This window comes from Aphis gossypii, unplaced genomic scaffold (genome assembly GCF_020184175.1).
Source record: "Aphis gossypii isolate Hap1 unplaced genomic scaffold, ASM2018417v2 Contig00917, whole genome shotgun sequence".
Classification (NCBI taxonomy): Eukaryota; Metazoa; Arthropoda; class Insecta; order Hemiptera; family Aphididae; genus Aphis; species Aphis gossypii.
The window spans coordinates 1,428-23,914 of record NW_026083360.1 but is presented as its reverse complement, the minus strand read 5'-3'; the positions used below and the strand labels follow the sequence as shown (position 1 = coordinate 23,914).

The following is a 22,487-nucleotide window of genomic DNA, read 5'->3' as shown; positions in this document are numbered from 1 at the left end:
TACAGCTCTTACTTCATTCCAAGATTCTGCTCTTAAATTTACAATATCACTAATCAGTAATAATAATTTTTCTAGAAAAAATGCTTTTGATATTCAAAGAGGTATAGAAGACAGGTTGCTAAAACCATTGGTAAATTTACTTAATGAATTTCTTAAAGATACAATAAAATTTCTAGTAATGTTATCACAATTTAATAAAATTACATCAATATTATCAAATCCATTTGAATGGTGTAATTCTGAATATAAGTTAAATAATTGGTTGTCTGAAAACAACTTGTATGAAGAAGCTCGGCAATTTACTATTAATAGTGAAACAAATTTAGTATATAACTCAGGAGAAAAAAATTATGGTGATAACATTGCAAAGGGTGTTTTGCTACCAATTAAATTTCAATTCAAAAAGTATTTTGAATACAATAATAATAATAATTTAAATGAATCTTTATTGAATTATGAATATTTAATGAGTACTTGATGTAATAATTTAATAAAACATTTTGTACATGGGAAACAATGGAAGGAAAAAGTTTCTCTGTTTAATAATAAAATTGTTATTCCATATTATACGTATATTGACGATTTTGAGATAAACAATCCACTAGGTTCGCATGCTTCTGTTCAATCTCTTGCAGCAGTTTACTATAGTTTTCCATTATTAGATCCATCGAAACTTAATAACATTCATTTAGCTGCATTAATAAAAACAGTCAATATGAAGGAGTTTGGTAATGATTTGTCTCTTCAAAGATTGATAGATGAATTAAATGATATTGAAGTTAATGGTATTAGTATATGTACACCAGAAAGTAATAAACAAGTACATTTCATTTTAGGGCTTTTTATTGGGGATAATCTTGCATTAAATAGTATAAGTGAGTTTAGCAAATCTTTCTCAGCAAATTTCTTTTGTAGATTTTGCAAAGCTCATAAATCTCTAACTCATACATTATGTGAGGACAATTATTCATAACTTCGTAATAATGTAAACTACTCTGAAGATGTCAATAAAAATAATTTTAAAGAGACTGGTATTTATAGAGAAGCAATTTTTAATAATATAACTTCCTTTCATGTTGTAAAAAACTTTAGCGTAGACGTAAAGCATGATGTTTTTGAAGGCATTTGTCATTACAACATGTGCCATATAATAAATTATTACACAGAGTTGGTTAAAATATTTTCTTTAGAATAGTTAAATTTTAGGAAACAAAATTTTAATTATGGATCCATTGAAATTGGCAATATTTCTCCTCCTTTTAAAACTATTCACTTGAAAAAATTTCATTTAAAAATGTCAGCTCGTGAGATGATGACATTTGTTCATTATTTTTCTTTAATAGTTGGTGATTTAATTCCTAAAGATGATGCAGTATGGTTATTTTACTTAAATTTTTTGGAAATAGTTGATACTCTACTCTCAACTCAATTTACTCAAAATTCAATCCTTCTCTTAAAAAATAATATAAAACAACACAACTCTGACTATATTTTATTATTTCAAGACAATTTAAAATCAAAACATCATTTATTAACACATTATCCAACAATAATTCTAAATTCAGGACCTCCCAAACATTTTTGGTGTTTTCGCTATGAGGCAAAACATAAGGAAATGCAAATATATGCTCATGTGATAACTTCAAGAAAGAATATTTCTTTAACACTGGCAAAAAACTTTCAATACAAATTTATAAATAATATATTAAATAATTATCCTAATGAATGTGTAAAAGAAATGAGACATAAAATCTGTACTAATCACAATCTATTAATACAAAGAAATTTAGGTCTGTCTGATGATGAATTTGACTGCTACTCTCAAGTTGAATTAAAAGGTACAACTTATAAAGTAGATTATTTAGTGTCCAATTTTACTGATGAACTTTGTCTGTATGAAATATTAGAAATTATTTTCGTTAAAATAAATGGTGATATTAAATTTATTGTGAATCAAGTTCAAATTGAAAACTATAATTCTCATTTAAAAGCATACCAGGTTAATAATATTCATAACTTTAAGTACATTTTGAGCCCCGAAAACTATAGTGGACCACCAATTAATACCAATAAGACATTTAAAGGGGATTTGATGATTCGATTAAAAGAATATTATTAATTGATAATTATTATTAGTAATACTAATTTATTAATGTAACTTATAATGTACCTATATTTACTTTTTATTAGTTGAAATTACTTATCAAAGATGTTTAGGTAAGAAACCTAAAGAGATTAATTTCAAATTGACTAGGTACTATAATTAAGTAGTTCTATACTATTTTGTATCTTGAATAACTATAATAATATAATATTATACATTATATTATTTCAGATCAGCAAATTGATGTTGAAACATTACAGTACATACAACATCATCACATAGCAATGTTATTGAATGATTTTCCACTTGGTATCATGATACGATTTGAGCATTATGTGAAGAAATATCAAAACCCTTCAAAAAATCATTCTGATATAACAATAATAAATTCAAAAATAACTACAACAAATGAATTGCCTTGTACTTCAGTTCAACCTTCTGAACTTTCTGAACTTTCTGAAAAAAAAAAGGAAACTGTTGAACTAGTACAAATGTTATTAAATAATATTCAAGGTTCTTTAATATTCGACTATTTTAAAAACCATAACATGCTAAATGAAAGTTGCCGAAATTTACTGATTGAGATTATCATAAGTGATTTGATAAAGAAGAACTTGACTATGACAATAAAATTAGCAAATTATTTTGCTGATGCTATTGTTACTGTTTTTCCTTCTAAAATAAAAGTAAATATTTCCTTTAATAAAACTCATAAATTACATATTATTATTACATTCACTATGGTTTGTGACACAATTTTTTAAAATGCATTCTATAATTCTTAAAACTATAAACCTATATACAATTATATAGGTAATTTGTTATATTAATTCTTATTAGATTTATTTGATTTATTAGGATATTATTTTATTAAAGACTCAGTAAACAAAAGTCCCACAGGAAAATTATATAGGTAGTAAATATTTTAATACAATACGTACTATGAAACAAAATGGATTAATACCAGTTATTCATAAAGAGCCAAGTCAATTAAAAACAAATGTGTCCAGTACCATGGATGTCCTGAACAACTGTTTTAGTAATTTTTTATACCTATTTTAATCAAACACATATTAATTAATTTTTATTCAAATATTCAGTATACTTTATTAATAAAATAAAATATTATAAATAGTAGACACACACACCCACTTATATGTATATTATACTATTATAATTGTGCGTAAGTACTATTATTATATATGTATTATATCATACCTAAATACAATATAAATAGGTCAGGATAATTATTTATTTAATAAGAGGCTTAAAGATTCTACCATTAATTTTGGTTTAATATTTATATTAATAATGCACAACTTTTGTTTTATTCATTTAGAACTTGAACCTGACTCAGAACAGTGTAGTTCTTATTTATCAGATAAAAATATGACTTGGCCGGAAATCGAAGAAATCTGGAAAAAAACTATAAATTATAGACTTCTTTTCATTAAAAATAATAATCCAGCAGAAATATTCAATAAATGGCAGCATTATACAAAGCCAATGGGCTATAAACTAGTAAGTTTGCAGCAGACTCTTAAAGTATAGATTACATTGAATTTTTCTGCATAGCAAAATTATACATTTTTAATAACCCCCCAATCATTTTGAGCCTAAGAACGACTGGTTTTGTTTTATTTAGGTACCTGTATATTCTCCCCCGGCGGGACTCACCTTGACGCGGTGGGGGAGCTTGCGGGTCTTTAACTAGATCTTACCAAACGGTCCCAGCCCTACTCGGGCTATTCACAGAGCCTTACCTTAACTGGTTGGGCAGGTCCGCTCCACCTGCAAGCACCTGCAAACGGAGATAGGTAAAAGTAGCACTGACCTAAAATCCCCCTGGCGATAGGGTTAAAACGCAAGTGAAGGAAATCACTTTAAAAACCCACCTCTTCCAAAGCCCCAGCTGGCAGGCGAGAAGCGGAAGCAGCAGCAGCCTCAACACCACCAGCCCCGGCAGCAGCCACAACCTGAGTAGCGACTGAGGCAACAGGCTACGAGGAAGAAGGAAAAGAAGAATTGGCCCAGCAAGGAACAGCAGCAGCAGCAGCAACAACAACATCGGGTAGAGTCGGAGCAGCCAAGTCAGGAAGCGGATCAGGACCAACAGTAGCAGCCTACGTGGAGTCAGATGGCGAAAAGGACCAGGAAGTCAAAGAAGGAAGATCCTCCCCCAAAAAAGGAGCAACCCACGACAGCTGAAAGACTTGCCCGACTGCAGCGAAGGGTCCCAAAAACGGCGGCGGTCATCATCGACCGCCCAGTCGACAACGGTTCACTAATCGCTGCGATGAGGAAAGTGTCCAGCTCAATCAACCTCGCATCACTCGGCGTCAATGTGTTGACAACGAGAAAGACGAGAGCGGGCGGTATACTATTGAAGGTCGATGGGATCGAGGATCACCGGGGTCGCAGCCGGGGACGTTAGAATCCAGAGGAACGCTGGTGGCCGGGGTGAGTACGTGGCCAGCCTAACCCTGCCTTTCAAGGACGCGATTCAGCTGGTGGAAACAGAGGTAGTTGTCATAAGCTGGACGAAATGCAGAGTCAAGTGGATAGAAAAAAACCAGCCCACCTGCTACCGATGCCAAGGAAGAGGCCATCTCGCCGCTGAATGCCCCAATGCCCCAATGATGCAAAGCCCCGCCGCTGTCACAGGTGCCGAGATGAGGGCCATCTCGAGAGGGACTGCATGCAACTCTCGCGGAGACAGCAGACAGAGCCAGCAGAAGCCGACAGTATCCCAGCGGGGGAATACTCAACGGCTGGAGGAGTCGCCCTGTGCGCAGCTGACTGATCTACAATGACAGGCCTAAGCTTCGTCCAATGCAATCTCAACCACTGCCGTGCAGCACAAGACCTGCTCACACAGTACATGGTTGAGGAGAGAATCGATAATCGCGCTCTTAAGCGATCATTATAAAGCGGATGCCCACTCCACGGCCTGGATCGCCAATGCAGGATCCAGCAGGGCCGCCATTTATATCCCGAATAATGCGGTGACCATAGGTAACGTAATACGAGACCCAGAGTTCGTCTCAGTTCGCCTTAACGGGGTGCAGGTATACTGCTGCTACGCTACGCCCCCAACCGGCCGCTGGAAGAATTCTGCGACATGCTCCATCGATTAGAGGGCAGCATCCGATCCGCCCATTGGGTGGGTGTCCCATCGTAGTTGCTGGAGACTTCAACAGCAGATCAGCCACCTGGGTGACTGAGTTGAAAATAGGAGAGGCGAGGAACTGTGCTTACTGATTGAGTCTCTTGACCTTGCTGTCATGAACATAGGCATAACCTTTGCCAGAAGTGCCGGTTCGATAGTAGACATCACAGCAGCGTCGGATTCTCTGGCCAGTCGCGTTGTCAACTGGAGAGTGCTAGAGTCAGTGTTTAACTTCAGCGACCATCCCTACATACGCTTCTCCCTGATGCTAAATTCAGCCAGCACCACAACAAGCTGCCCGCAGGTCCCCAGCGGCTGGGATACCTCTGGCGGGATTGACAGCGACTCACTCCTCACTGGCCTGTTGCTCACTGAATGGCTTGACGGAGGAACCCCCTGGATGAGCAAGACGCAGACTCGGGAGCTGTTTCTTTTCGGTCGAGGGTGACAACTGCATGAATTTTGCCCTCCCCGCGCGCCGAGTCTCCAAACCCGGAAAGCCTCCGGTACACTGGTGGACTGTAGAAATCGATTCCCTCCGCTCTGAATGTGTTAGGGCAAAACGCCGGAAAGTGCGAATGGTGGCTCGCATAACTTGCCTACGCCAGCGAGCCAATGCTGAACTCACGAGGACCAACGATGCATTCCGCGAGGCAAAGAAGCAGCTCAAATCCGCCATCCAAATGAACAAGAAAACTTGCTGGCCGGAGCTTATTTCATCAGTAGATAGCGACCCTTTCGTGAAGCCGTATAAACTCGTGATGCGGAAGCTGAGGGGCCCCCCGCGTCATTGACAATGGAGCGTCAGACGCTGGATGCCGTCATTGACACCCTGTTCCCGACGTACCAGAATAGCGTAGGATCGCCGCTACTGCACGCTGTTCCTCCCGTTCCGTTTACAGCGGTGGAGCTCGAGGCGGCAATGCACAGGATAAGGAGCAAAAACAAAGCCCCTGGCCCAGATGGCATTACGTCCAAAATCCTTTCGGCAGTACACAAAGCAGACTCGCACATCCTCCTCGGGCTCTTCAACAATTGTCTTGGGAGTGGAACCTTCCCGATGGAGTGGAAGTCATCTCTGGGTGGTGCTCCTTAGGAAAGGAAACAAACCAGAGGGAGTCCCGTCGTCCTACCGGCCACTTTGCCTACTCAACGACGTCGGGAAGGTGCTGGAATCCCTGCTCTCTCGGAGATTAGAAGACCACATCACCCGTAGAGGCGGACAGTCTCCAAATCAGTACGGATTCAGGAAGAAGCGGTCTACCGATGACGCGGTACTGGACCTACACAACACAACATCACCCAGGAAGTTAACAACGGAAAATTCTGCTTAGCAATCGGCATCGATATAAAGAATGCGTTCAACTCCGTCCAATGGCCGACATCTTGATCACACTGAGAGGTGGGAGGCCCCGGCGCATCTTTATCAAATGTTCCGCTCCTACTTCTAGGGCAGATCCGGAACGTTGCCAACGTGCATCTCGCTAGAAGGAAGTATGGATGTGGAAATCTCAGAAGGAGTGCCCCAGGGCTCTGTCGTCGGTCCCTCTTTTGGAACGTAGCGTTCGACCCCGTCCTTAGAGAGGAAGTGCCCCAAGGAGCAAAGTTAGGGCTTTGCGGACGACACCCTTATAGTGACCTCGTCCAACACCACTGCCGAGCTAGAGTCCATAGCCAATGTCACCATCAACCTAGTAGAAGGGCGAATTTCCAACCTAGGCCTACAGAAAGCGGCCGAGAAACCGAGGCGGTCGTATTCAGAACAAATATAAGTGGGATAAACCACTGCTAACGGTATGCGGTAGCCCCATCGCACTAACTGCTAACGAAATGAGGTACCTCGGTATGATCATTGACAAGTCGCTACTTTTAAGAGCCACTTGAAGAAAGCTGCGGCCAAGGCAGAAGGGATTGGTATGCAACTGGCACGCCTCATGCCGAATGTAGGTGGCCCACGCGAAGATAGACGGCGTTTGTTGTCCTTAGTCGTGCATTCTGTACTGCTGTACGGTGCCCCAGTTAGGGCACACACCCTGGACCTCGTGCCCGGCAACGTCAGGCTTCTAAACAAGACCCAGCGCAAAGTCCTACTGCGTTGCATGTGTGCCTACCGTAAGGTTTCTGAAGCGGCTCTGAACGTACTGTCGTCGACCTTGCCGGCTGACTTACTAGCCAGAGAACGGGAGTCTGAGTTCAGGAAAGGCGGGGTGATTTGAACGCCCGGGATAAACCTGGTTTATTAAAACCTAAGTTTCGCCGCAAGTTTGGCATTGATCAGGTTTAGTTCTGTGTATAAGGTGTTTATGAGTCACCCATGTGTGACCTATCCATAGTCTGTTTAGAATTACTTCCTGGCGTCTTGGTAATGCCAAAATTGGCCATGGGAAGACTGTGGGTTTTATTTTATCGAGCTTGGTGCGGAGCGTTGACCACAAGATCTGCCATTGTGTTAATATGTGGTTGTCGATGGTGGTTTTTAGGTCCTGGAAAGTATAGGTGTGGATTTGGTAAGAGATATGGGAGGAGATGGCTTCTTCGGCATATGTATCAGCCAATTCATTTCCCTGGATTCTGACATGGCTAGGTACCCAACAGAGAATGATGGTCTGTGCATTGGTTTTGAGAAGATGTATCTGATTGTGAATTTTTCTAGTTATATGTTTGGTTGGTGTATATTTAAAATACCAGTAAGGGTGCTGAGAGAGTCACTAAAGATTATAGATTTACTTATTCCATTTTCATATATGATATCGAGAGCTTGAGAAATCGCAGTGGCTTCGGCTGTAAAGACTGAGCAGAAATTCGGTAGCTTGAATATTTGTTTTGTTTCGTCGTATACCACTGCGGCTCTCACGCCCTAGTTTGTTTTGGACCCGTCAGTGAAAAATTTAGTGTGCTCATTGTGGTTGTTTGAGAATGAATAAAATTCTGTTTTGTATACACTGGGCAAAGTATTGGCTTTAGGAAGTAAGGATAATGTGATGTTTATATTGATATCCATGATCCACGGTGGAATGTGAGGACATTCGTGTCTAATAATTCCGGAAAGGTCAATATTTGTGTTTTAGAGGAGGTTTCTAATACCTTGATGTGAGGGAAGATTGTTTTGTGCACGCCTAGCGGCTAGAAGCATGGCATTCTTTTTTCTTATTAGGCAGATGGGAAGGGTTTGAGTAATGTTAAGTAGGCTGAGAATTGGGCTCGAACGAAATGCTCCAGAAACTAACCTTAGACCGGAGTTATGTATAGTTTCAATCATTTTTAAATTCGAAGGTTTCGAATTGATGAAGAGGAAGGATCCGTATTCTAATTTTGACAGAATAAGGGATTTGTATATAATTTTGAGTGAAGACGATTTTGCGCCCCAAGAGGTGAGGGTCAACATCTTGAGAATGTTTATTCTTGTTATAGTTGCTTTTCTAAGTTCTTTCAGGTGGGCATGCCAATTATTTCTTGTGTCAAATACGATTCCTAAGATTTTTACACAACACAAGACTTTTAAAATCTTAGGAATCGTATTTGACACAAGAAATAATTGGCATGACCACCTGAAAGAACTTAGAAAAGCAACTATAACAAGAATAAACATTCTCAACCTCACCTCTTGGGGCGCAATTTATATTCTTATATTGGTACTATATGTAATGTTCTTATATATATAATATATATATACATATATTGTTTTTATTATTTAAAATAAGTCTTATAAGTTATAATACATAACATTTTTTAAAGCTTAAACCTATTTTTAAGTATTTTATATTTAAAATAAGTCCTATGAGTTATAATACATTAATACATAACATTTGTTAAAATGTTAACCTATTTTACTTGTTAACTGTATACTATAATAATATAATGTATGTAATTTTTTTAAATAAAAAGTTGGTTATATTATTATTTATTACTGTTGTTTAATTTATTATTTAACTCAAAGTAAATTTTGGTAACTATACTGTTCATATTCTGTTAAATGTAATAATATATGTGTACCATATAAATAGATTATAATATATATTTGAACTGTAATTAAATTATGCAAATCATATTATATATATAGTATAACATTTAAATTAAACAAATAATATTTTCAAAACCATTAGTATTTAATTAATTCAACAATTTGGTTTTACTGAAATAAATATATTTTGTTAAATTTATCAGTAAAAGTTTTGGTCTAATAACTTAGGTTTGTTAAATAAATAGTATTTTGTTAATTCAATGATACAGTATATTAAATACATACAATTTATAGTAGAATAATAAAGATCTACCTTAAATTAACAAAGTTCTATTTTAATTGGTTTATAATTTTATACAGTAGGTATATTGATAAAACATTTTGTTAAATCTACAATGTTACTTATCAAAGTGTGAATTTAACAAAATTCACATCCTCGTATCAATAATTGTTTTATGGAACGTATATTAACAATGATTTTATTGGATCAACCTATATTGTAATTGAAATTACAGGTATTTTTTGTTCAGTGTATGTTAAACCTAAAAAATAAATTAAAATTTTGTTATTTCTAGAATGAATTTATAGCTTATTATTCGTAATTAAATATCTATTCAGATTCCTCTTTATATAGTTATAAATGAATCATATGTATACTCTAACATGTTAATTGTTTTTTATTATCTTTACGTTTACCGGTTCATTGGTCTCGATAACCTCAAATGGCCCTAACCAATTAGGTTCTAACTTGTTCTTTTTTTTTTCATATTTTTCATTAATATTTTATCATTTACTTTTATTACTAGTTGAAAATGTAATATAACGTAAACACACATTAATTAGCTCCGTACTTACTTTTTGTTTTTACTGGTCATAATAGTCAGTTTTTTTTCATTCTTAAGTCCAAAAAATTATAAAAAGTTCGCGTACAGACTGGTGTCGGTGTTGAGTCAGTCTGTTTAATATATTTCCATTAAGGGCCGTTTTTCCTTTTGTTCAAGAAGTGAAGGTAAATTTATATTTATACATCTTATCGACGGTTGCTGCTCATTACAGCACAGTGCACGCGTATACACGATTGTATTATTACTCTCGTTATCTTCATTTCGTCCGCGGCACGTGACAAGGTCATCATAATTACGTTATCGTTTATATTGGAATTAGACTATTTTGCTTTAACTGATTATTCAAGGCGTTTAATTACTACTGCTATTTGTCTTGCATCTCTTCTCATTTAAGGAGTTTTATCTGCCACAAATTCTACTATGTCTACGGATAATCTTAATTCACCCGTAGTCTCTGACCAGCAAATGTTGCTCAGATCTGCCAAGTCTTCAGTTCCGTCTTCAGTTCCGCCTTTAGTTCCGCCTTCACCCACCCCACTATCGTCTGAAGAATTTAATCGAGTAATTTCGGTCATGCGTAAAACTCAGGATGCTACTCTTGCTCAATGTAAGGCTCTATCCCTTTCATTCAATAAAAAGTTTTGTGAACTTCAAGCTAGTGTTGACTCACTAGCTTCACAAATTGTTGATGTAAGAGCAGACAATACCTCTCTTCGTAACGAACTTTCTTCTCTTAACAATAGGATCGGTGTCATTGAATCTGACGTGGGTAAATTGCCCTCCTCATCTGGGGACAATATTCCTCAGCTTCTTCAAGAACTATCAGAAAGAGAAAAATGTTCTTTTAATGCCATCGTCCACGGACTTATTGAATCTTCTGCTACTATACCAACTGTACGTTTATCTGATGACCTACAGCATCTGTCTGAGTCCATTCTACCACTTGCTATGTCTCTGCCTGCAGATGTGAAGATGATAAGGTTGGGTCGCACTATTGGTAAGAACCCTCGCCCATTAAAAGTCATATTTTCATCAAAGAACACTTCCCAACAATTCATTAAGGACTTTTTAACCGGTATGCGCTCTCGTGCTGCTACCGACCCACCATTGTTGGTGTCTGTTGTTCGTGATCGTACATTAATGGAACGTCAACAAGTACGTCAGGTTTATGCCGATTTGGAACAGCGTAGGAAGAACGGAGAAAATAATATAATGGTCAGACATTTCAACGGCGTTCCTTCCATTGTCCAGGCAAATAAGGATTTTCAATTAAACCATACTGCTCATCGTCATGTCACCCTTGCAAAAACTAACCAGCTTGAACCACCCAGGGACCTGTGGTGACGTCAGTCAATCATCATCATATCTCATCGATCCTCAATGTTTTCATTTGGTACCCCTGGCTTCATGTTATCTTTGTAAATTATCTGTTAATACATCTACTGTATTTTTTGATTTTGTATACAGCTTTAAAAATAATAATCATTTGAATTGTAATCTAAATAGTTTAAACATTTTCTACCAAAATGTCCGTGAGTTAAAAACTAAATTAAGTAATTTTAGAAGTTCTATTCCCCTTTTTATTTGTTATGACGTTATTATCCTCACAGAAACATGGCTCTCTTCTGACGTCCATAACTCTGAACTTGGGCTCATTGGCTATCAAATCTTCAGGGTTGACAGAAATTATCTTAAGAGTAACTACTCACGAGGAGGTGGTGTTCTCATTGAAATCAAGTCTTATATTAAAACATCTCTTATCTGTACAAACCTTAACACGCTCGAGCAAGTATATACCCTTCTGTCCATTAATTCATTTAAAATTCTTATAGGTGCAGTTTACTTACCACCTATGTCCGCGCTCCCAGATTTTGAGGCCCATACCAGCTCTTCGAACACTTAATATCATCTACCAACCCTACATCTATTCTTGTCTGTGGTGACTATAATCTACCTCTTATTAAATGGTCCAAAAGCAATCAAGGTCTTTTCGCATCTGGTACCATTTCTAACACTTCTACTCATCTTGTCGATTCTTTCTCGTACTATAATTTTTACCAGCTCAATCAAGTGCCTAATGCCCGTGGATGCCTTCTTGACCTTGTATTTTCTAGTTTTGACACACCTACTGTCCAACTTGCCAACACTCCAATCGTTTCTCCGGATTCTTACCACCCACCTTTGTATCTTTTCCATTTCCAACTCCGATAACTGCTCAAGACACACATAAATACCGTGATTATAAATCGGCTGATTATAAATCCATGCTCCGTTATCTAGTATCGTTTGATTGGGAAAATACTTTTTCGCTTTATTCGGTCGATGATTCCGCTGTTGTCTTTAACGATGCACTTCTAAGCTCTATTAATAAGTTTGTTCCCATCAAAGTTTTTTCACCTTCTAAATTTCCTCAATGGACATCCACAATTCTCAAAAATCTTATAATAACCAAGAAGAAAGCCCATGCAGTTTATAAGCGAACCAAGTCGATATCTGATTATCTTGTTTTCTCTGAATATAGAGCAAAATGTAAACGCCAATCAAAAGTTGATTACTCTGCTCATATTAGACATACCGAGGAGGCCCTATCATCTTCCCCCTCCAAATTCTGGAAATTTGTAAATAATCTAAAACAGAAACCTCCAATTCCGTCATCACTCCATCTCGGTAATATTGCCTCAAATACTCCAACTGAATCAGCTAATCTGTTTTCAACTCATTTCTCCTCGACGTTCAACTCCTCGGCTCTCCAACTTCCACCATTTACTGGCTCATCTGAATACTTATCCTATGAACTTCCTTCCGATATAACGTTTACTGTCGACGATGTTTTTTCCGCTCTTAAATCGCTAAAAAATACTTACTCTAATGGTCCAGATGACATATCCGCTCAATGCTTGTACAATTGTCGTTTTTCTATTGCTTATCCAATTTATTTACTATTCAGGCGTTCATTAGATTTAGGTATTTTTCCTAAGGTTTGGAAAATATCTTCTATAGCACCTGTTCTGAAATCTGGTGACGCTTCTGATATCCAAAACTACAGACCAATTTCTATTATACCACGTATTGGTAAATTATTTGAATCAATTGTATACTCCAGAATAAAGCGTAGTCTTAATCATCTTATTATAAGTGAGCAGCATGGTTTTAGATCGCATAAATCAACCGTAACAAGTGGTGTTACCTTCTCTTCCTATTTATCAGAAGTTATCGAACACAGAGGTCAGGTAGATGTAATCTTTACAGACTTTAATAAAGCATTTGACACAGTGGACCACGATTGCCTAATAATGGTGCTTAAGTCTTTAGGCATTGGGAATCCCCTTCTATCTTGGTTGCACTCTTACATCACAGATAGAAAACAATTCATAAAAATCAAAAATGCTGTTTCGGAGTTAGCTGTGATACCATCTGGAGTCCCTCAAGGAGGCCACCTTAGTCCTCTTTTATTTATTCTGTTTGTAAACTCGATAACCAAATGGATCACTAAGGCTAAACTCCTTCTTTTTGCTGATGACATAAAAATATTCCTTAAAATAGACAATCTTAATCAATGTCATATCCTACAGTCAGAACTAGATATTTTTGCAAGTTGGGCGTACTCCATAGGTCTCAGCCTTAATATAAGCAAATGTCATGTTATGTCGTTTTCTAGGCAGCGATCTCCTATCCACCACAACTATTCTCTAAATGGCACTTCTCTTAACCATGTCTTCCTCTATAAAGATCTTGGTATTCATTACTCACCATCGTTAAATTTTGAGCACCATATAAATGTCACTGTAGGTAAAGCTTTAAAAGTACTGGGTTTTATTAAACGCAATACTAATCAGTTTTCTTCGGCTCGTTGTCTCTGCACATTGTACTTCTCATTAGTACGTTCTATATTAGAATACGGTGTGGTGGTGTGGCATCCCTACCTAGCTAAAGACGAACTAAGACTCGAGCGTGTACAAAATAGATTTCTTTCCTACATTGCCTACATAATGAAGATACCTCACCCTACGCATGACTAGTCCTTAATTCGTAGTTCTTTGGGAATACCAATGCTGTCAACTCGTCGACAAGATGCTGATGAGCACTTTATAACCTCGCTCCTAGGTGGTACCTTAGATGCACCCGATCTCCTCTCTAAAATATGTCTTCGTATCCCTTCCTCCTTCTCCAGAAATCACGCACTCTTCCAAATTCCAACTCACAATACATTATATGGACATAATCACCCCTTGCACAGGATGCTTCGTACTCTGAACAATCTTAATTTTGATTTTAATAAGTAATTAAATAATATCATTGTTATAAATATGTTGTATTATAGTTTTATATTACTAAATTAAGGTATTACCATTTAGTTTATATTATGTTGTGTTTTTTTTCCATATGCTCTAATTTTGTGTGTATTTGTATTATTATATTTTTGTTATATCTATTAATTTAAACTTAATCTGTTAATTAAAAATTGCCGTTTGGCGTTTATATATTATAAATAAATAAATAACAACTAGTGAATGTACACTTTTATCATAAGCCTGTTATGATTTATTTTTTGCTTCAATTAAATGTTTACTCGCTATCTGTCTTGCATCTTGCATCCTGCCGCGTAAATCATGTACATAATCATTATAATTATATGCATTATGATTTCTGTTCGCCAACTGTGATGGAATGGTAGGTTGGATGCCGAACACCAACTCGTATGGTGTAAATTTGTGTGACGTGTGAGGTGTTGTGTTATAAGTATACATAGCAAAACATATGTACTCACACCAATTGTTTTTCTTAAGGTCACTGAAATTTCTTTAAAATTGTGGTGTCGTTTGTAATTTATTTATCCCCAACATCTTACACATTTTAAAAACGTCAGATAAAAAATTTGAACCTTCATCACTAAGTACCTTATTTGGGATTCCGAAATAACAAACAAATTTTTTCTACAAACGTCTTTGCGATTGTAGTTGCGTCCGTTGCTTTGATTGGAAACGCTGCTGAAAACTTAGTTAAGTCGTCTTGAAGCGTCAAAATGTGTGTATGCTCGTTTTCTGAATTTGGCAGGGGTCCCACTATGTCAAGTGCTACCCTCTCGAAAGCCTTTGTAGATGTCGTTATTACCATTGGTTGACGTATTTTTCTTTTTTCTTTGTTTACTTGGCATTTCTTGCAATTGTTAACAAATTTCCGTACATCTTTCTTCATATTTTTCCAGTATACCCACATTTTTAATCTTTTAATCGTCCTTGATACTCCTTGATGACCGCCTATACAAGTTATGTGTTGTTCTTCAATTAATATCTGCTTTTGTTCTTCTTTTATTTCATAATCCGTGTATATATTTATCTGAATATTAGTATTTCTGAAAATATAACGAATCATACTTCTGACAACGTCAAAATTTAGATTCGACATTATCTTTGTTATTGCTAATTTGAATATACCTTTGTTAATACATACATTTTTTATATTGTTTAATGTGTTATAGAGTTCTGTATACTTTGGACTCTGATTAAACTGTTTATGAGAAATAGCGTATAAATATTTTTTATTATTATCGTTTAGCACTGTGACTTCTGCTACTGCGTTTGATCTCGAAACTTGTTTTCCAATGTGACCTAATTCTTTAATATAATCTCTTAATATGTGTAATCTCAACGTTAGATCACCTGGTATTGTTATTAATTCACTAAAGTCGTTTAGAATATTAGTATATGTTTCATTTAATTATTTAACGTTCCTATTAATATATATATTTTTTGAATTCATAAAATCTTCAAAAGTCATAATTTCTGGTTCGTTTGTCCTAATTAAACATATTCGTGATAATGCGTCCGCATTTCCATTTTCTCTCCCAGGCTTGTAAATTATCTCATAATCAAATTCTTATAATAAGATTCACCATCTAGCTAATCTAGAATTCATATCTGATACATTGAATAACCAAACTAATGGTCGGTGATCGGTAACTATTTTGAATTTTGTACCCCATAAATAAGGACGGAAATATTTAATACCGAAAACGATACTGAAACACTCCTTTTCAATTGTGAAATAGTTTACTTCACTTTTATTCAATATTCTAGATGCGTATGCTATTGGTTTATCTTCTCCAATTTCACCATGAGATAACACACAGCCTAATGCAAAGTTGGATGCGTCCGTTGTTAATATAAATTATTTCTTTAAATCTGGATAGATTAGTATTGGTTTTGTAGTCAATAAATATTTTAACTTTTCAAACGAGTTTTGACAAACATCGCCCCGAATAAATTCTGTGTTTTTCTTAAGTAAATTTGTTAACGGTTTCGCAATTTTTGCATAATCTTCGATATACTTCCTGTAATATCCAGTTAAACCCAGAAATCCTTTTATGTCCGTTTGATTTTTAGGAATTGGTACGTTTTTGACACATATAATTTTGTTCTCATCTGGTTGTAATCCTTTTTCTGACAGTTTGTGTCCTAGATATGTCACTTCTTTACGTAAAAAATGGCACTATGTGGTTGTAATTTGAGATTGTTCTCCCGAAATCATCCAAAAATTAACTTTAATTTTCTTATCATTGATTCTAATGATTCTGCACTTATGACAATGTCATCTAAATATGTGTACATATTTAAATCTTTGCATCCAGATATTAATGCATGCATCAGTTCTGAAAAAACTGCCGGTGTGGTTTTTAAACCAAATGGCATTTTTATCCATTCCCAATGACCCGTATAGTTCGAGAATGCCGTCTTATGCGTATCGCATGGATGGATTGAAATTTGATGATAACCGTTTGCCATATCAAGTGTAGAAAAATATTTTGAATGCCCCAACTTATCTAGTATGTCTGTAATTAATGGTAAAGGACATGAGTTGCCTTCCGTGATTAAATTTAACTTTCTGAAATCCACGCACAATCTGAATTTTTTTTTCTCCGTCTATGCCTGTTTTCTTTGGTACTAGTATTAATGGATGATTCCATGGTGAATTACTTTTGACGATTACTTGTTGTTATTCCAGTTCCGAAATTTATCTATTGATTTCCACTTTTTGTTGTTCAGCCAGTCTATATTGTCTTATGTTAATCAGTGGATGATTTGGTGGTGTGATTATTCTGTGTGTAACTAAATCCGTTCCGACAATTTTGTCTCCTTCGACGTAGAATATATCTGAATATTCGTAACATAGATCGATTAACGCCTTCAATTCCATGCTATTTATATGGTCCGTAATAAGTTGTTCTATAATTGTTTTGTTTCTATCCGTAAATTTGACGTCTTGACTTTGACCTATATTGTTAGCTTCGAAGTACTTGATTGACGTAATTGGTTCGTAAATTTGTTCCTGTTTTATTTCTGCTGATTTTGTATATACCTCCCAATTAGTATTATCTAACTGTGATGCCTGTAATTGTACACTATTTTCAGAAATATTAATTATGTTCGCGTATACACTGCTATCTGTGCACGTGCTTAACGTAGTACCAATCCACAAAGTGTCTGATAAATTTTGTTTATCAACTATAATATCATTGTTATTTAATTTGTTACCATTCATTTTTATTGGTACAACATTATTCGATCTCGGAGGAATACAGATTACGTTTTCTTTATTGAAAATGTAGTGTCGTTATAATCATTACCATTAATCCGTAGATTAATTTTAATTATGCCTAAATTCGTAATAGGAGTTTCATGAATACCTTCTAATTTACTCGTTTTCATCTCAATAGGTACATCATTATTAACAGCTGAGATTTTAATTATATTTAAATCTGCACCTGTATCAATTAAAAACATATTTTCAAACGTCCTCAGTGAGTGTGAATGTACTTTAACCTGATTTTTTAATAATTCAATAATCTGTTTTTCTTCGTTCCTACACATTAAAATTTGGTTATCTTTTACATTACCAATAGTCTTAATATCAGCCGTTGACCCTTAGTTCTATTTAGCTTTTTTTTCGTTATTATATTTTAATTTCCGACAATCTTTCATAATATGACCTGGTTTCTTACAATAATTGCACAACATTGCACTACTTGTAAAACTATACTCTTTTTTAATAACCGAATCTATCTGATTACTTCTCTCAGCTCTACTCGATTTTCTAGGTTTCCTACAATCTTTACTTAAATGTCCTAGCCCATCGCAATTATAGCACTTTGGCTTAAAAACGGAATTAGAATTTTCATTTACGGATTCATACTTTGGTTTCGAATTATTATAAGCTTGTTCCTCTTCCAACGCTGCTTTAATCATCTCATCTCAAGTTTTAAATTGCATAGCACCTAATACTGTTCTAATCGAATGAAACAACCCGTCTACGAATATATTTTGAGCTTGGCTAGTTAATACACTCGCTATAATCCTACTTTCCTCTGCATTCTTATTTTTAGTCATTCATTAATTAATTGATGTAATGCTAATTTTACCCTTGCCGCATAATCAGTATTTTTCTCAGATTTACCCTGTGTAATTGACGTTAGCTGTTTTGTTAAATACGTATCTGAATAATTGTTCCCAAAATTCGCCCTTAGAATTTGTATTAATTCTTTATAATTTCTAATCTCTTTGTGTTCGGTTACGCATTGTGCTTTCCCCGATAAATTGCACATTAATGCCTCAAAGACACCACCTGTTATAACATCGACAATATGTATAAATACGAATTTACATTTTTTTTTCGAAAAGATTAAGATCTTGGGTTGGTAACCCAGCGAATTCTGGTAACATTCTGAAAACATTATCAAAGTTAAGTTTGTTCATTTAACCAATTTCTAGTTGCCCGACTAAGTTTTGTAAATGGGACAAATAGTTGTCTCTTTGGACACCCTCCGTTACACTACGAGATAAATTGAAAAACCACTCTAACTCTAGATCAATTACCGACATAAATACGAGGTGTGTTCAATAAATACCCAGACTAAAATTATTACAGAAAAACTTTTAGTGTTATCGCTAATATTGTTATACCAAAATAAACTAGAGATAATGACCATTATTACAGTATATAACAATAATCATTATCTCAAATCAGTAATCGACAATACGTGTTCAAAGTTGGTCGTTTTGTATAAAATTGCGATTTTACGATGGATAATATTACGGAGCAACGTGCGTGTATTAAATTTTGTTTCAAAATTGGTAAAAATGCTACGGAAACTTTTGAAATGATTAAATTGGCTTTTGGAGATGTTTCACTAAGCCGTTGTGTAACTTTTGACTGGTTCAAAGTTTTAAAGAAGGTCGGATATCCATTGAAGATGATCATCGTTCTGGGCGTCCATTATCATCAAAAACAAATGATACCGTTGATCTTGTTCGAAACAAAATTAGAAACGATCGAAGATTAACTGTTAGAGAAGTAGCCAATGAAGTTGGTATATCAATTGGCACTTGTCATTCAATTTTATCAGATGAATTGGGTATGAGAAGAGTGTCCGCAAAATTAGTACCAAAGTTGTTAACGGAGGAGCAAATGGAACATCGCATTGAAGTGTGTTTAGAACTAAAAATCGGGTTTCTAGTGACCCAAATTTTATAAAATCAATTATTACGGGTGATGAAACATGGGTATATGGATATGATCCTGAAACCAAAGTGCAATCATCGCAATGGAAGACCGCAAATTCACCTCGTCCAAAAAAATGTCGTCAGGTCCGATCAAACATCAAAGCAATGCTCATTGTTTTTTTTGATTTTTTTGGTTTAGTTCATTATGAGTTTGTACCTACGGGTCAGACAATAAATCAAGTGTTCTATAAACAAGTATTAGAAAGATTAAGAGAGAAAGTACGCCGTAAAAGACCAGAAGTGTGGAAATCAAAGTCATGGTTTTTGCACCATGACAATGCACCAGCGCATTCAGCACTTTCCATACGTGAATTTTTGGCATCTAAAAATATACCAGTGGTACCTCATCCACCATATTCACCAGACTTAGCTCCGTGTGATTTTTTTTTGTTTCCGAGATTAAAAAGTACCCTCAAAGGCCATAGATTCGAAGACGTTAACGAAACTATCCATAACGCGACACAAGAGCTAAAGGCTATAACTATGGAGGAAATTCAAAGGTGTTTCAAAAAGTGGCAAGACCGTTGGGATCATTGTATCGAAGCTAAAGGACACTATTTTGAAGGTGATCCATTTAAATAAATTGTAAGTTTGAAATATAATTTTTAATAAATTTTGTCTGGTATTTATTGAACACACCTCGTATAAAATATTATATTACCACAAGTTTTGCATAACTTTGAAGTTGGATTTTCTCGATTTTGACTAGATTTTCTGATTTTGACTTAAATGTTGATTGAATTTGATTGTATTTGACTTGCTCCGTTGATTTTATTTGACTCGTACGGTTGATTTACTAATACTTGATTTGTTTGAAGTTTCTACTATTCTTTTTTTTCTTGACGTTGTATTGAAATTCGACTTGAATTAGACTTAATTTTGATTCAAAGTGTTTTAACAAAATTTCGACGAGTTTGTTGATTGATATAGTATTAACCAAATCAATTTTTAAGCTTGACTTCGACACACCGCTGCCACCAAAATGTTGTAACGTGTCCAGCAAGCACTTGTAACAATTGAGGTAAGGATTGAAATAAAGTATACGAGTATGAATAATACCAGTATACTTATATATTTTTACAATACATATAACAAACGTAAATTTAAAGTAAAACGTCGTTCGTGTCCCAAGGCAGACTCACCGAATCTCTGATGCCCTTCTCTATTTAAGCTAATCGTTTCACCTTGTTATGATCACGCCACTTGGATTATAAATCGCGCATGCATAACCTATTGATCTATTCCACTATTTGTATACATTATAATATTGTTTTTGCGAACGTCGGCGTTCGTACCTTGTTATACATTCGCTACGTTTTATATACGTAATGATATTATGCATAAATACAATATTTTATATAATATTAATAAATTTACTAATGAGGATCATTACAGCGCCTAGAAGAAAATAAAAATTATTTACTTACCCATTGCCGTTAACTGTTACTTCAAGATCAGAAGATTCAAGACCGGTTACTCCTCTTCGAAGTAGATCTAGTTTGATATATTTGTTTTTAAATTTCAAATGGTTCCATAGATTAGTTGTATTTTAACCCGAGTGGATATAGTATTATAGTGTTAAGAACACATTTAACAAATAATTTTTGTGCCATTTTTATGTTTAGTGTAAACTTGTCACATTTCACTCAACTCGATTCTTAAAATCTTGAGAACAGTGGTTTGTAAGTTCGTTTAACAATTAATCTTACTATGTTATTAATTTATTATTATACACTTAATATTAGTTAATAAAGTATATTTAAATTAAAATTCGAAGAAAAATAAATAACGTTTAGTTGTTATTGCTGTACTTACCTTTTTTTTTTTTTGTTATAAAATATGGTCGTTACTTGTTACTTGTTATTTTTATTTTACTCATAGATTTTCACTGTACAACTTAATAACTGATGTATTAAATCAACGTGTTCATAAAGGTACGGTTTCCTAGCTGCGGCCAGCCGCAGCGGCTAGCCGTTAGACTCACGCAGTTCGACTGGTGCTATTTATAATTCCGAGCGTGGTTTCCAACATGCGATCGACGTTTGCGTTTCATAAATAGTCGTTGCGGCTTGCGACTATAGTGATCAGAAAGCAGTATACTGCGTGAGTCGTGTTGCGTGCGATAATATTATTTTTAATTCTTAATTTTTGTTTATAATAATCTACATTTTTATCGAACGATGATGAAGTTTTGGTCGAAGAAGTTGGGAAGCAACCTGTGTTGTATGACAGCTCCCATGATAAATATCAAGACATATATAGAAATATGTGATATGGAACATTATTTCATCGATAGTTGGAAAATCAAGTAAGTTTCACAAATTAGATTAATTTTAACCTGTGCTTTTGGAAACTATTGGACATTTTCAAAATTGACTTCCCGAATGGATTAACTAGATTCACTTTTCTATGGTAAAAGATACTGAAGTTGAAATTTGAATCATTATTTCGACTACTTATCGTGTACATATCATTGTAATATCAATACAATCACTGCTCCATAGGGGCGGATAGGGCCACCGGATATTCCCGGTGGGCCGCTGCTTTTATTGACGAAAATGGGCCGATAAAAAATATTATTAATGCTATTTTACAAATATACATGAACATTGTACATACATACAAATAAAAGTAAATAAATACTATGATACTGATATCCATATTTAAATCTAGCAATTATCATTGTATGAATGAGGAGTGGGGAATTCCGCTTTATTCTCACATCATCGCGCTAACCACCGCCAAATGGTGTTATTTTGAAATTCCTGTATTATTTTTGTGCGTATTGACCCGTAGCTGCAGCTGTCATCAACCAATATAAATAATTATTATTATTATCGAACATAGACGT

The 22,487-nt window shown here is 35.3% G+C and overlaps 1 pseudogene; it reads left to right on the top strand.

The window, feature by feature from the left end:
• The first annotated feature begins 715 nt into the window (after positions 1-715).
• LOC126555574 (uncharacterized) lies at positions 716-4,088 on the top strand (annotated as a pseudogene).
• The last annotated feature ends 18,399 nt before the right edge of the window (positions 4,089-22,487 follow it).